The sequence below is a fragment of the Pundamilia nyererei genome, unplaced genomic scaffold, assembly GCF_000239375.1.
Source record: "Pundamilia nyererei isolate P.nyererei 1_Seehausen unplaced genomic scaffold, PunNye1.0 scaffold00175, whole genome shotgun sequence".
NCBI lineage: Eukaryota > Metazoa > Chordata > Actinopteri > Cichliformes > Cichlidae > Pundamilia > Pundamilia nyererei.
In genome coordinates, this window is record NW_005187576.1 from 545004 (window position 1) to 570541 (window position 25538).

The window sequence follows — 25538 nt, forward strand, 5'->3', positions numbered from 1 at the left end:
AGAGGTTAGCACTGAGTGTAAGAACTGTAGTCTACGTGGTTTTGTTTTTATCAGACTAATGCAGACATACTGAAGGACAATTAATTACACGAGGGGCTAATTAGTAAATTGGCTTGTGATTGAAAGGATCTTAATTAGCTCTTTATCAGTTGGACTTCCACTCCTGAAGAAAAATTGGCTTGATGAAATGTGCTCAACAACATCTGATTTAAGCAACGTTTGGCGCAAGGTGAATAGAATCAAATATAATAGAACAGAATAGATGTGGAGAATTGTAGAAAATTGCGTACAGTGATAACACTGTATAACGATAAAAAAAAGGGGCCAATCAAACACCCAGTTTAATCCACATACGTCAGTGAAGAGTAGAATAGAATAGAATAGAATAGAATGGAATAGAGCAGTGATGCTCTATAAACAAATGTTTCTTTCGGGTGTGCCCATCAAGTCTTTTTTGACACTAAAGAAAACACATCTACAGCATAGAATGACAGTGTTTTTAGAATGGACTTTGACTTGCTCTGATGTCATCCTTATTGCCATCTTGAAATTCAGTAGTAAACAAATTGAAAAGTTTTGTTTGTTTGGTTTTACTTGCATGTATTGGTTGTTGCCATTGTAATTGGCCTAAGACATAGTTAAGAATTTCCTGTAAATTTTAGGCTTGTGGAATGTAAATAGACTAGAGTAGTAACAAAACAGAAAAGTGTATAACCATAACTTGTGTTCCCTGTTTAAGCTTCGCTGTTTACTTGCAAAGCAGGGGAACACTCACATTCCCAGTGGACCTTTATTGCCCGGTTACCCCGACGGCAGGTAGGCTGCTGTTGCATCCCAGACAACAGCACGCAGGGCAAACCTTTCCCAGAAAATCCCTTTGGTCTTTTCTTAACTCGGTGCGGCTGTTTCTGCACTGGACACTGGGCAGTGTTGTGACACTGTTCTTGCTCTCCGGGGTGTCCGTGCGTATGTTCCTCCCGATTGCGCTTGCAAATCGGCCTCTTACTCCCCCCCACCCTCCTCACCACCCCCAATCCTCCACTCCTCCCCGCTCTCCCCCAACCCGGTGGTATCGTCCGACGGTAAAGAAGAGAGAGCGCAGTTGTCGGCTGCAGGTCTCTCGGAGAGGAACGCGCAGCGGCTGAGGAAACAAGACTAGAACCCGTCTCTATTCTGGCTCCACAGCTTAAAAACTGCGACTGTGATTCTCTCCTTATCTCTACCTGGCATTCTCATCAACTTAGGGAATACAAACATCTTACAAGGTAAAAGAAAAACCACTTTTCCCTTCTTTTCCACTGCAAAATACCTGGGAGGACTAATACAAAGCACTTTTTGGGTGTGTTGTGCACCAGTTTCCAGCTTGTATCCCGCTTCAGATTTACGAAATGGATTGCAGTTCGACTTTGACTGAGGTGTTTGATTTTTTTTTTCATATTAAAGGCAAATCAGCACAATAGCCTGCTGCAGCTTAGCTGACCTGCACAGATAAAATAAATAAGGGACCCTCCATCACTAATGGATTGGCTACTCGAAAGCTTTATTCAGCCATGCTGTGGGGTCCGTTTCTCTCTGGACCATTTTTCTATCAGAGCGGGGTTTGAGCGGTGGGGCTGTGTTTTTATCCTAAATGTCAGACACTTTGCGGATATCCTCTTTTTCCCACTTTAACTGCTTGAGGCAAAGTGATTTGTCCGTTGATATTGCGTGTTATTCAGAGCTGCTCCTTTATGTCTCGCCAGTTTTACTTTCCACTCACGTTTCATCCCAGGATCAGAGGCGCATTTGTGGACTGCAGGAGCTGGCTGTGCCTGCCACATTAGCACTGCCTCAAACTTACTTTGTGCTGCACGCTGTCCTGTAGTCCCGGTAAGAGGCAAGACGTGGACTTAAAAAGCAACCTTGTTGAGAAACTTGTTCCCGTTGTTAGGAGATATGCTTGGGAAGGAAAGTGCATTTTTTGGGAGATTGTGCGCCTGGTCGGCATTTCTCTTTTTAAATATTTGTGTGCGCGGTAACCCAATTTGGCGGTTCAGAAGTTTGGTGTAAAATCGACCACCCTGTCTTTTCTTTCCGACTATGCAAGTGAATTTTATTGTCTGACTTAAAGACGGCCAATAATGACCTCATTGCTCATCACTTCCGATAACAGATTAACAGCTTTTACGCACGGGTTGAGCAGCCTTGCGCACAACGTTTCGGGTGTTTTGTTCTTTCCCAATCCCAGGAAACGTTAGTGAGGCTAATTCTGCACGAGAACACTCAGAAAATATTCATGAGCTTGTCACTTGGATGAATAGCTTCTCCATTTCTCCCCGATAAAGACACTTCAGATTTGTAATAGTTTAAATTGTAAAGCTGTCCAGGAAAAAGCGCCTGAGGCTGTGGATTTCGAACAAAGAGATACCCTATTATAAAAGAAATAGGTCAATTTCATTTTGCGTAAATTTGAGTTGATTATCCTGAAATGATTTGTCAAGAGCTCCAAAGCGGACCGTGTTGTAGCAGAGCAACAGAGGGCAGTGTTGAGCGGCACTGTACAGCTGTGGCGACACCTTGCCAGGTAACGTCTGCTGTAGAGTTACAGACAATCTGCACGCACACAAGTTTGAGTTTGGTCAAATGAGCACGCAAAGAGACTTTCATGAAGTATTGCTTGATTGTTTTTTCTTTTTGTTTTAATCAGTCGATCAAATGCCAAAAGCTTACGCACAAACCTTTATCTGGAGACAGTTCACTGAGAACAGTTTTCAGAGAAATGTAGCGGCTGGAATTTTTAAGGCTTAAAATATTAAATCTTATATCCCCCCCCCCGACCAAATTAATCAAACAGCTTATTCAACTGAAAGCTATTTTCCTGCAACAGCGACTATCATCACTGGGCTCTTGGAAGCTTTTGTGGTGCTGCACTCTATTCATCTGTAGCTTTTTTAAAATGTTTTTATTGAGCCCCAGTTGTTCAGTTTCTTCAGCATTGTAAATTAATGTATTATTCATTAACACTCAAATATGCACCATGGCTGGTGTGAGTTTTGGCAAAGGTGATGATATAATCCTTTTTTAATGCAGCTTGTTTTTTTTCCCATACAACAGACAAGAAAAAAAAACATATTTAATATCCTCAATTAGCTACAATTAGTAATCCACTAAAGCCAGCTTCATAGTGGTAATTTCCCACTTCCCTTTCTGTGGAATAACAAGGAGCAACCCCATCACAATCCAGTTATAATTGATCACTTAAACTGCCGTAACAAAAGAATTTCCCAGATATGGGATGAATAAATTTGCCACATCATCTTATTTCATCTCATCTGATCACCAACCCCCCGTACCCCACATTGGCATAACTATTGCTTTTATTTTGTTCATTCATCAATATGTGTGAAACTACCATATCTCCCTCATCTTTTGATTGATATTCATCCATTTGACAGGTTTTGTTAGGCCCAGATGCTTGTCATATGGATCATTAACGCTTTTGTTATTTGGAGAGCTGTTTTTAGTATCCTGGGTCACTCCATTCAAATGGAAAGTAGGTTTTCATCTTTGATGAATTTATGAGGGCTCTTGACAGGTCCTGGTGGGGCAGAATCAGACCTGCCAAGCAGAAAGAGATCCAAAAAAACAATCCCAAACTGGATAACCTCCCTGCAACCTATCCCCCTCCAGCTATCCTCTTAGAACTACTCTACGTTCACTTTCCCCTTCTTTCTCATTTTCCATGTAGCTACAGCGTGTGGAAGTGTTTTGTTTTCCCAATGTTATCCAGGGGTCATGTATCTCCATGGCATCTAATGGCGACATAAATAATTCATTTCCATTACCAAATATGATAGGTGTGAAATAGACGAGCTGGCGGCCTTTTCATCAGATTTTTAATGATGCATATTTAGACGGGGCCAAGTGAGATATTTCTGTTGTCGGGCATCATTTGAGATGCGGTGAACAGATATGAAAGTTTAATGTCCGGAGAACTTGATCTGTCCTCTCCTCCGCCTGACGAGGATGAAACGCTCAATATGGTCTGACCATCGCAGGTGTGCGAGTGTTGCCGTGAGCACGTCTCGTCTAAAGCGATAACAGACGGATACAGATAAGAAGTGTGATTGTGTCGGGTTTGATGCCACTTTCCTCGCGCAGTTACCCTTCATATAGCTCCAGTTGTATAAAGATGGAAAAGGAGCTTGAGGGATAAAAATAACAATAACTCTTGCTGTTGACAGACTGTTTTGTCATTTCAAGGTGTAGGTTTTCACCATCCAAGAAACCAAGGTAGAGAGTGGAAACTGACAGCTTTCACAGAGCGATATCTCTGCTGTTAGTCTGTCATTCAGCTGTTTGACTTTTCATGCACGCCAAACAAGCTGTCCAGGACATCTGCTGCCACCCGTGTGAACCACACCTCACTTTATTTATGCACTCTATCATCTTATGTCTTTTTTGAACCCTGACTTGAGAGTTCCAACAAAAATAAAAACACCCCCAAAACCAAAAACCCATCTCTGCACTTTCAGGAAGGATGCCTTTATGGTTACAAAGTAATGAGTGGTTTGCAGGGGTGCACAATTCTGCCTGTTGGTCCTTATTTTGCACCCCTTTGTGTGTGTATGTGCATGTCCTTGCTATGTGGAAGTAAAGAAAAGAGATTTTTTACAGTTTTAAAGTGGCCTTCTGGAGCAGGATTCACATGGTAATCAGGTCAGGGTGCACTGAGGAAAAACAAAGCTGTCCAAAAGCAGAGAGAGGGTCCAAAAGACGTGCTGTTTTCTTTCTTTCTTTCTTCAATTTTTTTGTTAAGATATTTCAAGGAGTGTGAAGAGACACATGGAGAGATGCTGCCTTAAAGTGGCTCTGTATATTCAGAACACTGCAGCCACATTGGAGTGTCTGTTGCTCTCTGTTATGTTAATATAACGCCAGATTTGAAATAACAGCGTCAGACACTATGATTTGAGGTGGCAGCCCTCGCCTCAATACTCGCCGTGGTCTTTATACTGAGAATACAGAGCTCTGCTGCCTAGTCACCTGAATGTGATTATGTTGTCCCACAGTGCTGACATAAATGTTGCCATTTTCCATTCACACACACACAGACACACACCGAGGCTCGATTGAGGTCCCGAGCCTCATTTTATTCAAAATGAAATCATTCCTCAGCTATGTGACAACTTAGAGAAACATTCAAATTTTGGCCCAGGCTTGTTTCTTGCTTTTTTTTGTCTTTTTTTGAGGTTGATGTGAGTGTTTTGTGGCCAATTTTACTGTCAGAAACAAACTGCAGCTTGACAGATGCACTTTGCCTCACCGCCGCAGCAGCACCCTGATGAGAATCTGCATCTGATTTTTTTTTTTAGCTCAGTCTTTTGTTAATGACAGACTCGGTTTGAGGAGGAACGTGTACTTGCAATAAGCAGACAGTTTGAGCCGTCAGCAGAGGGAGGCCGAGCGGTCTGAGCTGGTGGGTGGAAATGAATAATTCCACAGTGTCTGTCTGGGTCCCCTCAGCCTCCCCAGATCTCATTGTTTCTGAATGCAGAGTGTACTTGGCGTGGCCTTCACTCACGCTGTCTGGCTGTTTGTAACCTGGCCTTTCTCTGCATTGACAGACAACCTCGTTGTCTGTGAAATCCAGTACGGCAGCAACGTCTCTGCCCCCTGTCTGCAACCCTGCTAATTAAAGCTTGATGCGACCCAACAGTCTCAATTTGTCTGCAGAACGTTATCATCATTGTTTCCTCCTCTGCTATTTACAAACAAGGAGAATAGAGATAAAAATGGAAAGCCTGTCAAGCAGGAGGGGAAACTTGATTTTTTTGAAGCTTTAAATGATTATTGGAGTTTAAAATTAGCATGCAACAGATTATTCTTTTCTTATTTTCCATATGTGAGAATTTGCTGCTTAGCTTGTTGGCTGAAACATTTAAACTTTGGTCTTGGGGAGCTAGTGATGAACAGCCTCCACATTTCCTAAGAATTTCCAGATGAAAAGGATTAATTGGTTAATAAAATTAATAATTAATTAATAATAAAAAACAATTAATAACAGGTGTGGTTTGAATAAAGGCGACTCTGTTCCTCATTTGGAGGGCAGCTTTTAAACTGGATGTGCATTCTTCCCAACATGAGAATATTCTGGGATTTCTGTCTTTTTCCACACGTTCTCATTGTTACCCCTCTTGGCCATTAGACGAGGTGTGCGAGAACGCGCGTCGTGAGCGAGCGTGCGCTCATACGCGCATGTGTGCATGTCTGAGCAATTTGATTTTTCTCTTTGTGTGCATGCGAAGCGGACGTGAAGGCATGTGCCTTTTCTCTCCCATCCCTCCTCCGTTCAGCCTCGGCAAGGTCTGAGCAAAGCCGGAATAAAAGGGGAGCGAGAGGAGGAGAAAGTACTCCCACAGTTGATTTGACTATTGTGAGGGGGAGGAACACTATTTCCATTGATGCTCTGGATGCACGGCTCAAACCCCCAGAAGCTTTAGGAAGGGAGCTCATTCAAGGCTTGGTGTGACCCAGAGGACTGATTTGGAAGATGGGTGTTGAGCCCTTTGTGGGGACGGTGGGAACATTGTTCCCATTCCACCGCTTTAATACTACTGTGAACCACTGGCTCTGTGAGATGGATGGGCTCTCAGGTTGTCTGTTTTCACTCTAAAGACACCGGAGAGGTCTTTTATAGTGGAAGTTTCTTGAATCTTCCAAGTCAAAGACATTGTTTCTGCAGTTTCTAGATAGAATATATTAGATTTTTGTGTTTGTTTTGGGGTTTTTTTCTGTAAAAAAAAGAAGAAGAAAATGTTGTAATTTGGAAAAGTAATTTAAGGATCTCCTCTCTTTGCTCTCAGAGGAATCATAGTTGAGCGACAAATCATTAACAGATCTGGCCATTGTTCAAAGGTAAAATCACATATATTTACCTTTGATTTTGTCATAGCTGCAAAGAAGAAAGAACAGGATGCTGTACCTCTGCAAAAACCCCAAGCCCCAAGCCTCCTCCTGCAAGTCAAGTCAGTCCGCATGAAATAGGTCAAGAAATCATAAATCACAATTTTGCTTTTGCTTTGAAACCTGTACACATTTCCGCCTCTGTTATAACCTTTGATTTAAGGACAAAAGCTGACCTTCAAAAACTGAAACAAACAAACTTAGAACAGGGCATCAGACGGCAATGATTTCCTTTCTGAATTCCTTTGGCTGAAGCAAGTAGTTTGATTTGATGGGGTGGCTGTAGCTCAGGTAGTAGAGCAGGTCACCTGCTAACTGGAAGTCTGCACCAGTCTGCATGGCAAAAATCCTTGGGCAAGATACTAACCCCAGGTTGCTTTCCAATGCATTCATCGGAGTGTGAATGTTAGTTCGGTAGCACTGAAAACCTAGAAAAGTGCTTGTGAGAACGGGTGTGATTGGGTGAATGAACAAGTTGTATAAAACACTTTGAGTGCTCATCGTAAAAAAAAAAACTAAATAAGAACATTTAACATTTACCATTGCTTAAACCTTCCGGATGGTATTGAGTATGTAAGAGCACTTGTTTTGAATGTCTGAGTTTATCTGGCATTACTCAGAGTGGATTTGGACTTTTTTTTAATACAATGCAGAAAGCATATTGTTAAATCAACAGATGGCAGGTCTCTACTTCACTGGTAACCTGACGTGCCACTGAACCAGCTAGGAAGTTGTTACCAGTTTTCCAAATAGGTTACATGTAAGCTGTTTGGAAAACGAGCAGCATTTTTCATTAAATAATTAGCACATTATTGCACGAGACATTTGATTAACACCACATACCAAAACGTCATCGAATAAGATCGGCGAATTACACAAAAGGTGTAAAGAAGTAAAACCTGTCGCAGTCTGAGGGGCTTCAGAAAGACGTTTGTGATTCCAGGTCTATGCAACAAAAACAAAACTGTGTATAACTGACATCATCTTCATTTCCAAAAGACATTTGTCAAGTGACTGGATGAACCATCTATCTATTTAAACACCCAGGAGAAGAAGGCGAGCACTTCCCTTTATGTTGTTGATTGAACCGCAGCTCTCATGATCGTGATCTATCGAATCGTGCGAGAATTCAGCTGCCTTACAAGGTGACTTTACTGCAGTGAATGAACGCCATTCTTTCTCAACAGCCCCTTCACTTGTTTGTTTCCATGTAGGCGTTGAAGAGCACTGTCTGAAAAGTTGCTGCGCGCTTTCCTGTAGGTGTTTCTTTGAACCGAGATCTGGTAAAAAAGCAAAGCCTGAGCATGATAATATGTATTTTCATTCCTCTATGGAAGCATCTGGATTGCTACGTTTTGCCGTATAGAAATTCAGGTATGTGGAGCAAAATATAAATACAATGGAAATTGGTTGTCTGAAACCTGACCTAAGCCTGAATGCACAAAGCATAAATAAATCACGTTGAGGTCGACAGAAGTGCTGGTATTTTTCATTCATACACTTTAAACATTCGATTATACGACTAGGAGTCTATAAAAACTACACTTGGCTGTATAAAGTGTTCAAATATTGTTAAGTGGCTTCATCAAACTCATACTTTTGCTTTCGAGTCGTCAACATTCCTCTCAGGGATCCCAGGGCTTCAGGTATTTTGCTTCAAAAAGACCCATTGTGTGCAGCTTTTAGAAACCTCTCCTAATAGACTAAGGCTCATTTTTACCCTGTAAAATGATTATATCTCTCCAAATGGAGTCATACGGTGAGATCTAAACTCCTTTCTTCAGTTTGTGCTCTGTGAAATAATAGGTTTGAAGAAGGCAGTGCAAACAAGGCTTAAACTGATATGCAGAGGCAACTCATGCACAACTCATCTAGCTTTTTATTGACACGCTGACAGGAAATGGAATGACGATATACATTATTTGTTTTTGTTAGAGACTATTTGGCATGCTAAGAAGCTGCCATTATTCAGTATGTGACTTCAATAGTACCAGGCGCTTTGGAGACTATCAGATAAAGCTGCTGAGAATTCCTGATGTGTTTACTTGACATTCGTTTGCAGTATTTTAGATTTTTATCAGCAGCCTCTGATAGGTCGTAGAACTGGCTCATTAGAAAGCGCAGCACATGCATCTCTGCCGGTCAGCAATCTGGCGTTTGTGAGCGCGCCTGTTTGTTTGTTTGAGTATCCATGTGTTTGTGTCCGAACATATGCGTGTCGGCTTCTGTTGTGTACATTTGCAGTAATGGCTAGAAAATCAGCAGCAGTTAGTGAAAGCGGGCAGCTGCTCTCCGATTATACTGCTACCCACATCCCCACATTCACGTAGCATGTATAATTGGACAACCACATGTCAGGATGCGATGTGCAGCATGAGCCTAATGATTTTGCAGCACTAAATACGATTCAGTGGCGTTGTCCTTCTTCCAGATAATGGCTTGAAATCTAATGCAAGTGGAGAGTAGAGAATGACAGAGTTGTCCTGGGATCCTGAGAGCGCCGTGGGATAGTTGTCATCATTTTTATGAGTCTATCATGTATGAAGGCTGAAAAAGTCCTTATTATTGTACAGGAACAGTGAAAATATGGTTAATATTAGGCTGCCATGATGTTACGTGCCGTGTAAGCGCCCACTCTTTCCTCCCACAAATACCTGAAACATTTCAAATAATTTCCAGAACAAAGAATAGAGGACAGTGGAAACAAAAGCACAACTTTTCACTTGTAGCAACAGCTTTAGAAGGACAAAAGAGAGGACGTAGAGGAAACTCCTCCCTGGGAATTTCGAATGCGTTTTTCTTTTCATAAAAGGAAATAACATTTTACAGAAAGGTGGGAACATTATGAATAACCAACAAACACAACAACCAGCTGATCGAGCCAGGAAGAGCGCAAACAGGTACATAAATAACTACACGTGAAAGTTTATGTCTCGTGTGTCTAAAAGAAAAAAACATATCAGCCAATATATTTGAATATCAGATTTTTAAACTGCCAAATATCGGTATCAGTCTTAATAATCCTATATCAGCTGGGCTCTGCTTTGCTGCTTTGAACTAGTGGATAATGCCACATCGACAACTCCAAAGCCAAGTATAGCTCCAGTAAGATCAAATGCGCTGAAGTGCACTGGCACAGAGATCCCACATGGTGTTTTTTGTTGCTTTTTGATGTCTACTTTGTCACGCTGTTCGCCCTTTGTTTTTTTCTGATTTCCCTTTAGTGTGACAAGTTCACATTTCCCCATCTAAATGTTTTATGCAGTTTGTATTATCGCTGCCCTGACCAGATAACAAGAGGCATGCGTGTTGAATAATTACTTATCTCCTCAGGTACCACAGTGAAATCCACCAAAAAAACCCTTTTGTTACCTAATCTTCACAGCTGCGTTATTCTTCTTCTCAATCCAAAACAATCCACGCCTGCTGTCAGCCTTCTCCAGAAAATCAGCATATATAGACGTGTACTTTTGCACGTTCTGACAAAGGGAAGCAACAACAGAGAGCATATACACTTATTTTGTGTGGCAGCTATAGACCTATTTCACATCTGAGGTGTCAAAACATTTCAGCTTTTTCAGGGAGAATCCGATCAGGCTATTATTCATTGTCTGCGTCTGTTTTCTTTTGTTTTTTTTCCTGTCTATTTGACCTGCGTAGCAATGAGCACTCAGCAATACTCCAGCTTAACCTGACAGACTTTCAGGAGAAATTATTCTGCCGTGTCTTTTGACCTTTTTGTGTGGCTCTTGCCAGAAATCTCTTGGTTTTAAGCCAACAGGCAGACCGGAATTTGTTCTTTTTCTCCGCCAAAGTGGCTGATTTGTGATTCATGCTGCGTGCGAGCTGTATACGCTCAATTCTGGATATGAGGCTGACAGGGGAATAGTGCTGCAAGACTGTAGCCTTAATTAAGGACTCATTAGCTAACAGGTGCTGAACACTGAGAACATATACAAGCACAGGCCTGAAATGAGCGAAACAGTAAGTACTGCGAGTGCAGGCACTTCAGATTGTGACCACGATCCTTATTTGAAGCTGAACATTGAACAAAGGTTGCTGTCTTTGGCCAATGACAAGTCTGACGGGCAAGTCAACAAAGTGGAACAGAAAGCACGACGCGTCTACGCTCTGCCTCCCTGGCTTTAAGTGTTCAATCATAAACACATTTTTGTGCCACACTACCTCTACAGCACTGCTGAGTCGGGTTAGCTTTGGTTACTATGGCGATAGAAGTGGCTCTCGGTGGGGGCAGGAGGGTCTGCTTGAGACTGAAGCAGAAAGAGAGGAGTGTGACAGTGATTAATGTCCAGGCAGAAACAGAGACGGTCAACTCTCAGAGCCCCGTTGTCACCATCAGAGTATTAAAAAGCACGCCGCGCCCAGCACCTCGTCTCAAAAGCACCAGAATGGCTGGAGGTTTAATCACAGTCATGTGAATTATTTATTACACAAAAATCTATTACTTTTTGACTTGGTGGATGAAAGCGAGAGTAAATTGAAATGTTGGATTAAGCCAAGAAGGAAATGAGATTCACCTGCGTGTCTCCTAAAATCAATCCTCTCCATCCTGCTGATTAATGGCAGAACATTTGTCTCAGCATCTTGCACCGAGGTAAATGCATCTTATTCCAGAAACATCAAACAAGTCGAAGTGGCCTTTTTCTCCAACCTCCAGGTGGCGAGGGGAGAAGGGGCTACTGTTGAGTCACATGGCTCTCCGATTACCGTGCAGCCTGTTAACAAGGAAGCGAAGTGATGGAAGACCGTGGGCCAAGCGTCTGCATGATAGAGATAAGCGGCCAACTGGGCATCCTCTATCCACCACCGCATCCAACCCCTCCACCCCCAACAAGAACACTCAGGAAATACTATGCCTGGATATTTAACCAGCAGGGTTCAATGATGGAAAAACTTTAGTATGTGGCTATATTTGCACAAAAAACCCCACTCACGTGCACGAACCCTCCTTGTATTGGACACACTTTTGTATGGGAAAAAACTCTTAAAGCTTTGTCACGGTGACTGTCCCTCTTTCATATGGCCCACCTGGATGCTTAGGCCAATTAGAGCTCCTTTTCAGGATCTTGTTCTCTTCTCGGGATTTTGCACATCACTGCACTTTTCCTTCCTCTGCTTCTTTTTACTCCACCAACCCGCTGCAACACTGTGGCTGAAATCCTCTGTTGGGCCACTGTACTGCCCAGTGTGTGAGCGTCACGCACTGCTGTTAATCTCCTCCAGTAACCTTTGCACCTGGAATCCATGTCCACCACCTACAGACATTTTTTGCTCTCTGTTACCTGACCCTCTGGGTTTCCATCTCATGTTGGTTACAGTGCAGTGACAGTACAGTGCTTGTGTGAGACCTTTTTAAAAGGCACAAAGAAGTGGCTCCACATATATAGGCAGTATTTCAAGAGATAACATAACCTTGCCATCTTCCCCAAACCTACAATGCTTAATAAACTTATTAGACCACCACCCGATGTAAGGTTTATGTTTAAATTAACAGTATTTCTGCAATGGTTAATCCACCAGCATGTGCAACCTCTTTAATTCAAATAATGTTTTTAACTCTAATGATAATTATTGCTGTTATTTATGAATTTTCACATGTACAGTCTTAGAAAAAAGCAGAAAAAATAGTAAAGCACAGCATTGTCTGCCAAATTACTGTAATTTATGTGCGTTTCTAAACACGTGTGTCAGACAGTTTTATTTGCGTTCGCTTGTGTTTCTGACAGGTGCTCTAATAAATTTGTTTAAGCACTGTATAGCTTCTTCAATGGACTCCAGTGCAATAAATGGGAGGCTGGGTTTTAGGTTTTTAATTTCTGTTTACAAAAGGCTTAAGAAACACAGCAGGAAAGCAGTAGAGCACTTTCTAGCTATGTGTAAATCAGATGGTGGAAGTTTGATGGCAGAGTAAATGTCTGCCCCCACTCACAGCAGATTGCTCTTGCTAGTGTTGGCCAGCAGCCCCATTCATCACCCGCCATGAGCGGTTTTCTTTTAAGTATGGCTCAGGTCCCAGTGGAGGTTTTGAATGTGTGGCGTCCCCCTGAATGCTAAATGTATTGTTAAACAGACATTTGGAGCAAGGACTGAGAACACCTCATTTATTTATCTATGTGTGCTCTCATTTATGTCTCAGCTCTCAGATTTCTTTTTAACTCTTTCGCCCATAAAGACAACATTTGACGATCTCCCCTGTACTCACAATAACAAGTACTGAAACCTCAGTGTATATTAATAAAGATGTGGTTTGACGACTGTTAGATTACTCTCAGTAACTCTGTAAGCAGGCCTAAAATATGACAGAAACCACTCAATTTAGACAAGAGCTTCAAGGGTTACTCCTAGTAGACTTTCAAGGGGTAAAGAGTTAAATTAATTTAAGACCTTCACTTACTAGCATTTAGACTTTTCAGCCACTGACTGTATAGAAAATAATCACATAACCATCACGATGTTTTCTGGACTGGATTTGTGTGTTTTAAGAAATATTTGGACGAGGATGAAGTAATAATTGCTAGCTAGCTTGCTTGGTTAGCAAGCTGCACACATTAACAGTGTTGCCAACTCCCAGTGTTGGGGAGCAACGGAATACATGTACCGCCGTTACGTATTTAAAATACAAAATATGAGTAACTGTATTCCGTTACAGTTACCGTTTAAAAGGGTGGTATTTAGAGTACAGTTACTTTGTTGAAATAAATTGATTACACAGCAGTACTTTCCTGTTTTATATTGTCGCAGGTCAGGACTGTTTGGGTTTTGTTTGACAGCTACGTTCTGTTGTTCCAGGCGGCAGCGTTACGGTTGCCATGGTTACAGGGTGACGCGCTCTCTTTGTGACTGTGTTTCCTGGGTGAGAGAGCGCCTTTTGTTGTTGTTGTTGTTGTGCTAAGCTAAAAGGTAGAGTGTTACAGACATAGCCCTAAAGAATGTAGCATCATGGGCAGTGTAGTCCGTGCTGCAGGGAGAATGGACTGCCATACCCGTTATGTGTCTGTGAGCGCGAGGAGGGAGAAAAAGGAGAGTCGAAAAGCAGGAGTTATCGTCAAGCAGAAACGGGAGCTGGAAGCATGTAAATATAATAATAACCACTGCAGCCAAGAAGAGTGCCTGACGAGCCCAGTTGTAAGTAAGCTATTAGGACTCGACTGTACACCGTGTTCGTGTTTTCATCCGAAACAATAAGTTCCGTTGGAGCAGCCTTTCAACGCCTCTCTCTGTCTCTCGCAAGCAAAGTTGACCCAGACAACAAAGTAAAGCTAGTTTTCGGCTACGAGCCCAACAGTATTAGCCAGAGGTCCCTTTACTACGGTTCAGACCCGCGGAACTTCAGTAATAGTAATAAATCACATTCATGTAGTTGTAAAAGCATGATAATATATTAAGTAATCCAAAGTATTCAGAATATGTTACTCTCATTGAGTAACGTAACGGAATACGTTACAAAATACATTTTGGGGCATGTATTCTGTAATCTGTAGTGGAATACATTTTAAAAGTAACCTTCCCAACACTGCCAACTCCTCAGTAAGGAAAATCGCTATTGGTTGTCCTAAAAGTCGCTAAATGACGTCATCGCCTAATTTGCATAATTGGTCATGCTAATCTAATTGTAACCTATGTTGTTGGAGAGAGAAATAACATTGTGGAAGAGACATAAAGTGAGTAAAAAACGTCCTAAATGCATTTAGAGTTTATTTAGAACTACAAATTAAATTTCTTTTACCAATTATTGTTTTTTTTAATGTCACAAGTCCAACCCTGCTCCTTTACCCGGGCTTGGACTGGCAAAAGTGACCCGAAATAGGCACTCTGGTGAAGTTACTTTGTGTGTGTGTGTTTATAAGTAGTTTTAAACCTTGTGATCCACAAAACAGCATAAGAGTAAAAGAGTAAAAGAAGAACTGACTGCGTTACAGCACCCGCTGCTTGTTGAGAGTAGCGCTTTCACGTCTTTTTTTAGCGATGATTTTTAGAAAAAAAGTCGCTAAGGGGTCTGAAAACTCGCTAAATATAGCGACAAAGTCGCTAAGTTGGCAACACTGCACATTAACTGTATGCAAAGCACAAACACAGACACAGATACTTGCCACTTAGCTGTCAGTCCTACACACAAAGGAGGAAATTGTGTATTTCCTGACCAGTTTCAGAGAGTTGGTGTCAGTCACTGTGAAACTGATAGCTAAAGTCTACAGACCTAGAGACCAGTCATGCACGGCTAGACCCTGGCCTAGGCGTGCATGACTAGTCTTGCCTAGACTGGTTTAAGCGCAGGCTTTTGGCAGTCGCTAGCATAAAACTGGCGATACACCAAAAAACGTCCTCGCCATTGCTTTAGTTGCACACAGGTTGCTGTGGTCGCCAGTTTGCATGGAAGTAAAACATGTATGTTTTTCGAAATGTGTTGACTGCAGCATTAAAGCATTAAAGTTTACTTTAAGCTCAAATCTTCTCTATTTCTGGAGGCGAGTGTTTGCAGACAAGCTGGAATTTGCCATTAGTTGTCAGCCACATGCCACATTTTTCATTAAATAGAGGCTCAAGCTCAGGTGTCATCATGTGGCAAAGATGTATAGTGTCAGTAAGGAGATAAAATGTGGCTTATATCTGAAAAAAACAAAACAAAAACATATTATAGGATTGTTTGCTGAGATAAAAAAAATGTTAATACCTAGAATGAATATCAGCAGCACCAGTGAAAAAGACTGTGGAGTGCAACTTAAAAAACAAACAAAAAAAACAAAGCAGTAACACGAGGGAATAATTTTAGATTTAGGCCAACATGCATATCCTAAACAACTGAAGGTGGTCCTCCTTGGGCTCTCGCACTCTGGGGCCTCTGGATGTCTGGAGCCTGGATCTCCTCCATGCCTGCTTCATGCCCTGGGGACGGGGCTATGGCTCTCTACATCCTCTAGCAGACCGTTACATGGGGAAACCTTTCGAATACAAGCGCGCTGATCCACACAGGTGTGCACACGGGTGTTCACTGTTCATAGACATAAACTACACCTCATAGGCTGCTATTTCCAAGCACATTGTGCGCTGTCGGTTCTGTTTGCTACACAACAACATTCAATATTTAGTATTTACTGCTGTTTACACTTAGCTAGATTAACGTGATGGTGTTGTGTTTAGTATGTTGCTGTTTTTTTTGCTTGTTTTCTCTTCTTTTTCCCCCTCTCCTTTCTCTTTTTAAATGCCCTTTCTCACTGTCCCTCTTCCCTTCTGTTTTTCTTTTCCTTCATCGTTCTCTCTTCCTTTCCTATCCCTCAGTCATGTCTGTCCCGTCTGTTACAACTGAAAATAAAATAAAATAAATAATAACAACAAAGGTCGATCAAATGAACCAATACAGCGAGGCTGTGATGATCCATTTGGCAAAGTAAATCCATTGGGTCTCCTTGTTGGTCTTCAGACAACAATTCTGATGGCTAAAGAACCAAATGGGACAGGCAAAAAAACCCCCCAAAAAACAAGCGAAGGAATAAACTGCATAAACAAATTATGCTGTGAGGTATTCCCGTCACATTTTTCTCTGTCATAATGCCCTGTTTGTCCCTCCTCATTCTAATGTGTCCTTGTAGTATCTTAAACTATATCAATGTCCAGAGATGTGACCTTGTTATTTCTGTGCCTCCTCTCAGCTGCACTGAATCTAATTTACATCTAACCCACAAGGCTTTATTTACTTGATTACACTACAGTGGTTTGGTCTGTTAACACCAACCTGGCTGGGTGAATGGCGGGATGGTGATGGAGGCAGGCAGATGAATACTTACATCACGTCACTGCAACAGCACTGGCAATTACCACAGGGTCAGACAAGCCTGTGTGTGTTGTTTAGACACATGCTGCTCTCTCATTTTCTGTGGTGCTCTGGTTTCGCCTCTCATTCCAGCTCCTGTGAATTATGTCGCCCGTGGGGACATGGGAAAGAAATACTCTTCACACAGCTCTATCAAACAACTTTTATGCTGCAGACGTGGCTTCTAAAAGTTTTAGAGGCTTTGAGAGACTGTGAGACATGTTGTGATGCGGCAAGCACAATCAACAGACGCAAAGAAGTAGGGCTTGGGCACACAAACTGAATCTCCAAGAGCTCCTGAGATTGCGTTTTCATGGGCAGCAGTGCAAAATGCAAAAAGGCCTGGCAAAAGTTGAATAGAAAGAGGAGGGTGTGGTGACTTACAACCTCCTCATGCAATGAGACTTTATACTGTTTGTCCAAAAGTCTGAACGTTTGCAGCTTTGCCTGATGTCTGGTTGCTGCAGAGTGGGACAATGTAAGCACACATCACCACAGATTCTGTGCCAAAGACAGATGTTGGGCTTTTAGTTAAGCCTTACAGTGACAGGAGAAATTAATAATGAAATAAAATGTGACAATGTGATACATTTCAATAGTAGAAGATGAGAAACTGTTAGGAAAGTTGGAAAGGAAGCCATGACACTCAGGATTGATGAGGCGCTGTAATCCTAAATGTCCAACATAGGAAACAACAGAAAACCAAGTTATAAGCGGCGGGTCTCAGGTGGTTTTAGTTACTAGCAGAAGCCAGGTGTCTTTTGCATACTCTCAAGCTGCCTGCACTGGTCATGAAGATAGGGTTCTTTGACTCAGACAGCAGGCTGGCGCAGCTCAGAAGCTGTTATTACATGCCCATATCTCAGTTTACACGTGGAAGGGTCTTCTGTATGCAGAGCTCACCCTGAAAGGACAGATTGTTTAGCTATCAGTGTTCGCAATACTCATAACCTGTGGCTTGCAGCAAGTGGAAATGGGTTCATGGCACCAAGGCTGAGTGTATCTTTAGATATGAATTTCCTAAAACTAAAATATCTAAAGTTCAGCAGTGGTTGAAACTCATATGGTTTGGCTGGAATGAAAACTTCTACTACTTCTCCTCTACTCTTTAAAAAAAGTATTTTATTGTTGGGATTATTCTGTTTGGATAAGGCTTCTACATTAATGCTGGAAGACAAGCATGAAGATGTGATTGTAATAACCTCCACTCTTCTTGGAACACTTTAATTCTGCAACCTTTCTGCGGGGAAATTAAACCCATTCAGCCGTTCGATCATTACTGTAATCCAACGCTAATGTTGGCTGATAAATCGTGGCTCGCTGAGAGCATTCCAGGTGTTGAATGGGGATCTCTGAGCTCTGTGCAGGCCAGTCGAGTTCCTCTGCAACAAAACTGGGACAAGCATTTCCCTGCGGGCCTGGTTTGGCTTATGTACAGAGGTAATGTGGTGTTCAAACAGGAACACGTCTGGAAAGGCATTACTTAAACATTATATTTATGGACTTTATTTGATTGGGATGAAAGGATTTTTAACCACTGGGCTATTTTCTGTGGTTCGCTGTCCCATGTGTATGAAGTGCATATGTATTAAACATGTGACATGGTGCAAGATTCCAGTTAACACTCACAGTTGGACTGGAAACTTGTTTCTCTTAGCTTTATTCGCAGCGGAGTAGCCTGCTCCAGTCACCCTCGATGCCCCCTGCTGCTTTGACAGCATGCCCCTGCTGGCAGGATGCCCAGACATCCTTAGCGATTTACAAATCAGCAGTGGTGGCGGCCATGCCCACGCGTCTTTGACTTTGCCGAAGATGTGCTCCTATTCATTAAGGCAGCACAAACGACAGAGGGCCATTTGTGCTCTGGGGTGCGAGGGATAACCAAGGCATAAAACACGAGCCCGTTGGTCAAGGACGGCCAGTTTGTGTTGGCTGGACTTCATTTAACTTTAGGTGTCATTTCTCTGTCCCTCCTGTTTTGTTTCTGCTGCGTTGTGCCTCTCTTCCATGTCGTCATTTGTTTTTGCATGAAGAAAGTAAACGCAGGTAATCTAAATGAGCGTTTTCCAGTGGCCGCATTTTTCTGTGATGGATATTTATTAGCAGGATCCTCCTGGTGCGTCTTCAATTCATTGCCCTTCTGTGATTTGTGTCTTGGATTAGTTTCATTTTAGATTCAATCAAAATCTGATTTTTTTTTTTACAATCGTTCACTGGTAATAAATGCGGCACCCTGGATCTGGAGAAGATTTGAATGGACTGGAATTTTAACTTTTTGTTTTCTCTTGTAATTTCCACAAGCAGCAGGTGTTGCAAACAGAGTCTGAAAGCTAATAGTTTTGAGTATTCAGAAACTCACTTGTAAACTCATATCCTACAAAAATTTGCAAGTTTATGAAGCAGAGCATCAGTGCATCTGTTGTTCAAATGAACCCAACAAAGCATGCGCTCTCCCTTCCTCCCACAGTCCTAGAACGTGCATTGGATCAGGACAACCGGTGATTCTAAATTGCCCATAGGTGTGAATGTCTGTCTCTATGTGTCAGTCCTGCAACAGGTTGGTAAAATATCCAGGATGTACTCTTTGGCAGCTGGAACCAGCCCCTTGTGATCCTGAATTAAATAGGTGGAAGAAACTATGTTCAGTAAACTTTTTTGAATGTTTGCCGTCTTATTAATGGATGTTCTCAGCCATGCTGCCACGAAAATACAGGAAAAAATTGCAAGAAATCTTGTTTGCCAGCTGGCTGGAGACTTTGTGTGTGAAGTTTCTCCCTGCGTCTCCAGCTTGCTCCAACAGTCCAAAGACATGCATGGGTTATGTTAACTGACTTTTGCCCTGTGGGAGCTGCGATCGGCTCTGTAGGCAGTGTATATGTTAAAACTGTCTTCTCTCTGGCTTTCTGCTCCTGTTCTCATCAATGAAATCCTTCTACAACGTTGGAATGCTGAATATTAACAGTATATAGAACAACGATAATTCTATTAGCTTTCAACAGAGAGATCAGTGCTGTCAAACCCTGATGAAAAATACTTGCTGAATGCTGACAGAGTATTTAATCTTTTCGAATAATTGTTTTAATATTCGACAGTCCAGCAGTGGATACCTATTAAGTTGAAATGTGGATACAAGACCTGTGATCATTTTCCAGGTTTGCATAAAAACTGAAGAAAAAAAATCACTGTTAAAAGGAGAAAGTAGCTTTTTAGTGGCTAACTTGGAATTATGATGGAAACCTCTTCTGTAACCCATTGAGCTGATATGGTTCCATAATTTCTAAGTACTATAGTTTTAGATCAGTATTAAAAGCCATTATGGTGACATTGTGATGACTGAGGCAGCTCAGATCTGCGATGCAGCAGAATGACCTGGGGTGCTATAAAATATTCTGAAGTAAAAAGACCCTGGCCTGAATCCAGCATCATGGCCCTGCATCTGCTGACAACAGCCATTTGATACTGAGGACAGAGGACAGGACACTGCTCTTTGCTACTGTATACGTGCATGTTTATGTGTTCCCACATACTCCCTGTGATCTAGTGTGGTGACTTTAGCCTCCAGGGACACCCAGACAGCTAGCTGGCACAGGAATGTGACAGAGGCTAAAAGACTTATGCCACCTCAAGCCATCGTCTCCCTCCAATGCCACTTCTCGTTTTTGTCTTTTGTTTTGGTGCCAGACTCTAAATACACCACAGGTGCATGATTTCAAAGCGTACTGTAAAACCCAAGGCTATGAGTGAGGAATCTAAGATGCGCACAACTGACAAAAAGCATTTTTTTCTTTCTTTCTTTTTACTGGCTGATGATAAAGGCACTACTATCCATTCAGCCTGAGTGGAGTGATGCAAAATATGCGCTCTGGAGCTATTGAGAAGCTTTGGTTGTAAAGCATAGTTTATCTTGTTTGTGGTTTTTATGTCTGAATGACCATATTCTTCCTAAATTGCTGCTTTTCTTTGGCTCTGTTGCTGACTGAGTCAAACCCATTTCATGCTTATTGTGATTGCGGTACATCTATCACAGCACATCACTCAGCCTCCATAGCTGTTTGTGGTTTAGTTACACAAACCGCAGTGGCACTTTGTTCAGTGGCTTCTTTATAATCCCTTCACTTAAAGGCTTTCCTTCAGATTTCTATGAATTAATATTAAGACACCTTGAGACAGTTGTATTGAAACTACCCGTAATCACACATTTGAGCTTCAAAGAAGGCTTTCTTAAGCTCAACAACATATCCCAACCTTTAATTTAGCTCTGAGCACTTAAATGTCCAATCAGGTTGGATTTAGTGACTTTAAAACCTTTAATTTAGACAAAATTATATCACAAGAATTAAGAATTAAATAAATGTCAGCCATTAATAAAAATAAGGTAAGATATTGGCCCAAAAATGTCAATGATCTCACTATTAGATCCTTAGGTTTATAGAAATATTAATGAAATTTTTCACCTATAAAACAAACAAATAACAAATTTATTAAGTAAAGGTTGCAAAACACTGATTGTTTTTTTTTTTTTTGCATAAGAGACACTTGAAATACAGTAGAGGCTGCTGCCCTTTTTACAAGGCCAGAGTGATATTTAGATATTCCAGCAACGACTGCAAGCTCAACCGTCGATTAGAGTGTAAATGATAATCTCATGAGTCAGGAAACACTAATGTTATTGAACCTCCTCTTAAAATTTGCAGCTGCGACAGATTTGATGCAACAGAGAGGAAACACATGCTACATAAATTTTAGCCACACTAACACAGAGAAGCATTTTTTCAGTGGCTGTGCCATGCCCGGCATCCTTCAAAAAACAGCAGCGGCTGCATTTTTATGCTGTAACAGATAGGCCTCGGTCCTGGCACACGGCCCTCCAGGGGAGAAAATGACTTAATTAACACTGCTATATTATCTAAGTAATAGCCACACTAGGTTTTTCCTATGACAGATTGCTGTATATTAACATTTTGGGGCTCTGTTTCTAATTGCTCTCTGTAAAAGCATCCAGTCGTTGGCTGTTAAGTAAGCAGGTTTCGTTACTTACTAACCGGGAAGAAAGAAATGATGCCATATGAATGTTGCTGTTTCAGAGTAAATACTCTATATGGGCAAAAGTCTGTTAACCACAACTGTTAACCTCTGAGTTCAGGTGTTTTCAGTCCTGTTGAATCAGGTGTGTAAAATCGAGCACCGTACGGTCAGCCTTTACACACGTTTGTGAAAGAACATTCGACTGTGGTATTGTAATAGGATGCAACTATTGCAACAAGTGAATTTGTGAAATTTCTTCTTTTTGAAATTTCTTATGCAGACTTAATAATTGCAAAGATCCAAACCTCCTCTGGCATTAACATCAGCACAAGAACTGTGCGCCAGGAGCTTCGTGGCATGGGTTTCCACTAGGGCTGGGCCATATCATAGCATTCACGGTAATACAGGTATAAGGTTAGGCAATGGTAAGAAAATGAAATATCGAGATGGGTAAAACGCACATGCGCAGTGCCTTTGTTTTCATACGCACGTGGAAAAAGCGTGCCGGCGATGGAGAATGAGAAGGGCGAAAGCGGATCGTTGAATGAAACAGATGAACCAGAATTGGTTTATAAAAATGCTGCAACTTCAGTGGTGTGGGACTGGTTTGGCTTTCGTCCCTCAGATACACACCACAGCACATTTTTTTGGTAGAGCATGCAAGCGGGCCGTTATTACCGTTATTACCGAACCGATTTTATGTGGCACACGGCGTTCAAAAATCTGTCAAAAATGTTTCAGTACGACTTTGCTAAGCTACAAACCTGCACCGCTTGATGGATTGTCGGAGCATTAAGGCTACCGTAGGCAGGAGCCTCGCGGAGTGATACGTACTGTGCTTCAACATCTTGTGTGTGTATAACCTCTTTTTAAGTTTTGTGGATATTATACATGGTTATGCTGAGGATATGTCGGCCAATTTCCACTGAAATGCCTTTTGGTTAAACTGTCAGCGAGGAATTTGCATTTGCACTGTTAAATTTTTATATAACTTTAATGCACATAAAAAAACAGCTGCTTGTTTAAGTGAAAATACATTGATGGGGATTTTTTTGCACTAATAAAGTTGTGGAGTTGTAAAGTATTTTGTCTAGTGTCAATTATATCGTCAGTTATATCGTTATTGCAAATTTTCAAATGTATATCGTGATAAATATTTTTGGCCATATTGCCCTGCCCTAGTTTTATAAGTGGCCCAGCACTTTATCCAGTGCATCTATTCAAGGTTCTTCTTGTCTCCTTCTGAGCCTGTTTTTGCCTTTTCTGAGAGCATTGTTCTTTCCCCTCTTTGGTGCTGTAGACTTTCTACTGTGAGATTCTGTAACTGGTGGCATTGTGAAAACCGGTCTGATCGGGATTGAATCTAAACTATGATGGGCACATTTCATAGCAATTACATTGAGCTAGCAACATTCAGTTTATGATCAAAACCCTTCTATTGCCACTTTAATAACAAGTTGTGTTTGTTTTTAGATTTCAATGTTTTCAGGCACTTTTGAATGACTTTATACCCCGCGTGTCCCCAAGAACCAAGAATTGTTTTGCAGCAGCCTCCTAGATGCCATAAAGTGAAATGAAGCAGAAATTGAATAAGGGTGGTTTTAAAGTTGTTGGAGGCAACACTGGCCTCATTCACGCCAGATTGTATCCCAGCAAGCTTTGATCCGCTGCTTTGAGAGGCTTGACAGAAGAGGGATGCTTAGATCACAACTTTGATTGCTTCACAGAGTTCTGCTTGGAAATGTTCTTTCTTTGCCCGCCTGATGAAACCTGAATTAATAATGTATCACTTGCAAACTACCTTGTGTTGACTCGTGCAGGTTGTGCAGAGGGCACCTTAAGTTTGTTTAAAGTGTTGTCAGGAGTAAGTTAGTTATGTTGTGTTAGCTCAAACATTTTGTCAGAGTGGACTGGGAATCAGTTGGAAGCAGGCTTTCAAAACGCACACGACACCCACGCCTATGCACACTCAGACGGTGTAACACGCTTTAGTGCTTCCTTTTATTCCCCCCCCTCAGGCAGAGCTCTCTTTGAACCCAAATTAATAGCCTTCTTTACTGCATCACATATAATTTGAACCTGTCTCTCCGTTCTGCAACTCAATCTTAATTGCTAAGTACCTCCATTTCAAGAGTTGTTAAGCAAACTGCGTGTATGACGGATGAGTCTGTGGCAGTAAACACCAAATTACTTCATCAAACGCTCTTTCTGTCTTCCTGGTGCCTTTCAAAAAGTCAGAAACTCTTTGCTGTCGTCCCAGGAGAAGAATTCGATAACAGACAGGGGCATTGGTTACCTGCCACTTTCCTTTTTCTTTAGTTATATCCTCACAGCTCGATGATGAATGGGGGTTTCATTTCTGCACTTTAAAAGATGGATCGGGAGCTTGATTTCTCAGCCCTTTGCATGTTAAACGGTTTAATTCGTGCTCTCTTCCACCCCTCCTTTTCACACTTTCCACATTTATCTCTGTCGTTTGTTCTCCCCTGTTTACTGTGTACCATCCTTTTTAATCACAAACTTGCTTTTTAATTCCTGACCATGTCCTATTTTCCTGCCTGTCCGCTATGCCGCTGCTTTTCATTCCTTGCTTGATGTCTCTCTTTTACCAATTTTCTCCTTTTCACTAAGCCACTTTCATTTTTTTTTTTGGCCCTTTCACTCTCTGCTCCAGGTGGGATTTCCATTGATTAAAACCAGACGTACCCTGCACTTTTGTGTCCAACTGACCAAGCCCAGCTCACTAAGACGAATCACCTGCAGTCCTTTTCTATCAGTCTGCACTCCTTCCACATCCATCCCTGACTCTCGTGGCTGCCGGCTCTAAAATGAAACGAGCCCCAGACTGATTGCGTTTAGGTTAAGGAAACAATAAGCCGTTTTAGTGTGTTTGTGTGGGTATATAAGGGTTTAGTCAATAAAACCATTGGTGCTTGAGGGCCTCTCAGCTTGGATCAGTGTTTTTTGCTTAAATCTCCCCCCAAAATGCGTAAAATCAGTCTTCTCTGTATGAAATATTGAGACGCTGTAAGTTTGAAAGGTTTGGTCCTTCGAGTATGGCAGCCGTAGTCTATAGTGGCCCTGAGTGCTTGATGGACTGAAACTTGAGAAGAATACCCAGGCAAATAGATAAAATAAAAGGAAACTACAAAAAAGTCTTGAAAATTTTGAGCAGCATTCAGAAAAAAGCTACAAAGTAAGGGAGACTCCAAATACTGAAACGCTGTTAATAGCACAGACTGCAACAGAGATGATATAAAGGTCACTGAAAAGTAACCGTAAAAGTAACTACTCTGTTAAACCTTCTGAACGCGTTGTTTAGATGGTTGTTGCACAGATGCTCATCCTGCAGCAGTTGTGTTTTTCTTACATTGCAGAATTTGTCCCACGATGTAATATATGTGATGTCAGATTGGCAAAGATACTTTCTCACTTTTTGTCTCTATGAGGGCAATTAATTCAAGCACACTGTAGTGTAAATATGTCATCCAGCACGCTCACCTGTATAAACCAAACTTTCTTTCCAGAGCTATGCTACTTTCAGTTGGCTAGAATGAGACTGCGATAGCTTTGCTAACATACGGATCGACAACATAGACCATGTGACCATAGTGGAGGGTGACTCTGGGTTGCCTAGACCTTGAGTTGAAATCTAACACAAAGGAGCAAGCAACAAACACGAGGCACCTTTGAAACCTACACAATGCTACTGTTAGAAAAAGCCTACCCTCTCATCAAA

At 41.7% G+C, this 25538-nt stretch overlaps 1 long non-coding RNA gene across 1 annotated transcript in view; it reads left to right on the plus strand.

Moving 5' to 3' along the window:
* The first annotated feature begins 1102 nt into the window (after positions 1-1102).
* The window catches only part of LOC102211722 (uncharacterized), a 74760-nt gene continuing 50324 nt past the window's right edge, over positions 1103-25538 (plus strand). Inside the window, exon 1 of the long non-coding RNA XR_312063.1 lies at positions 1103-1265. This is a non-coding gene — a long non-coding RNA (uncharacterized LOC102211722). The remainder of the gene's footprint in view (positions 1266-25538) is intronic.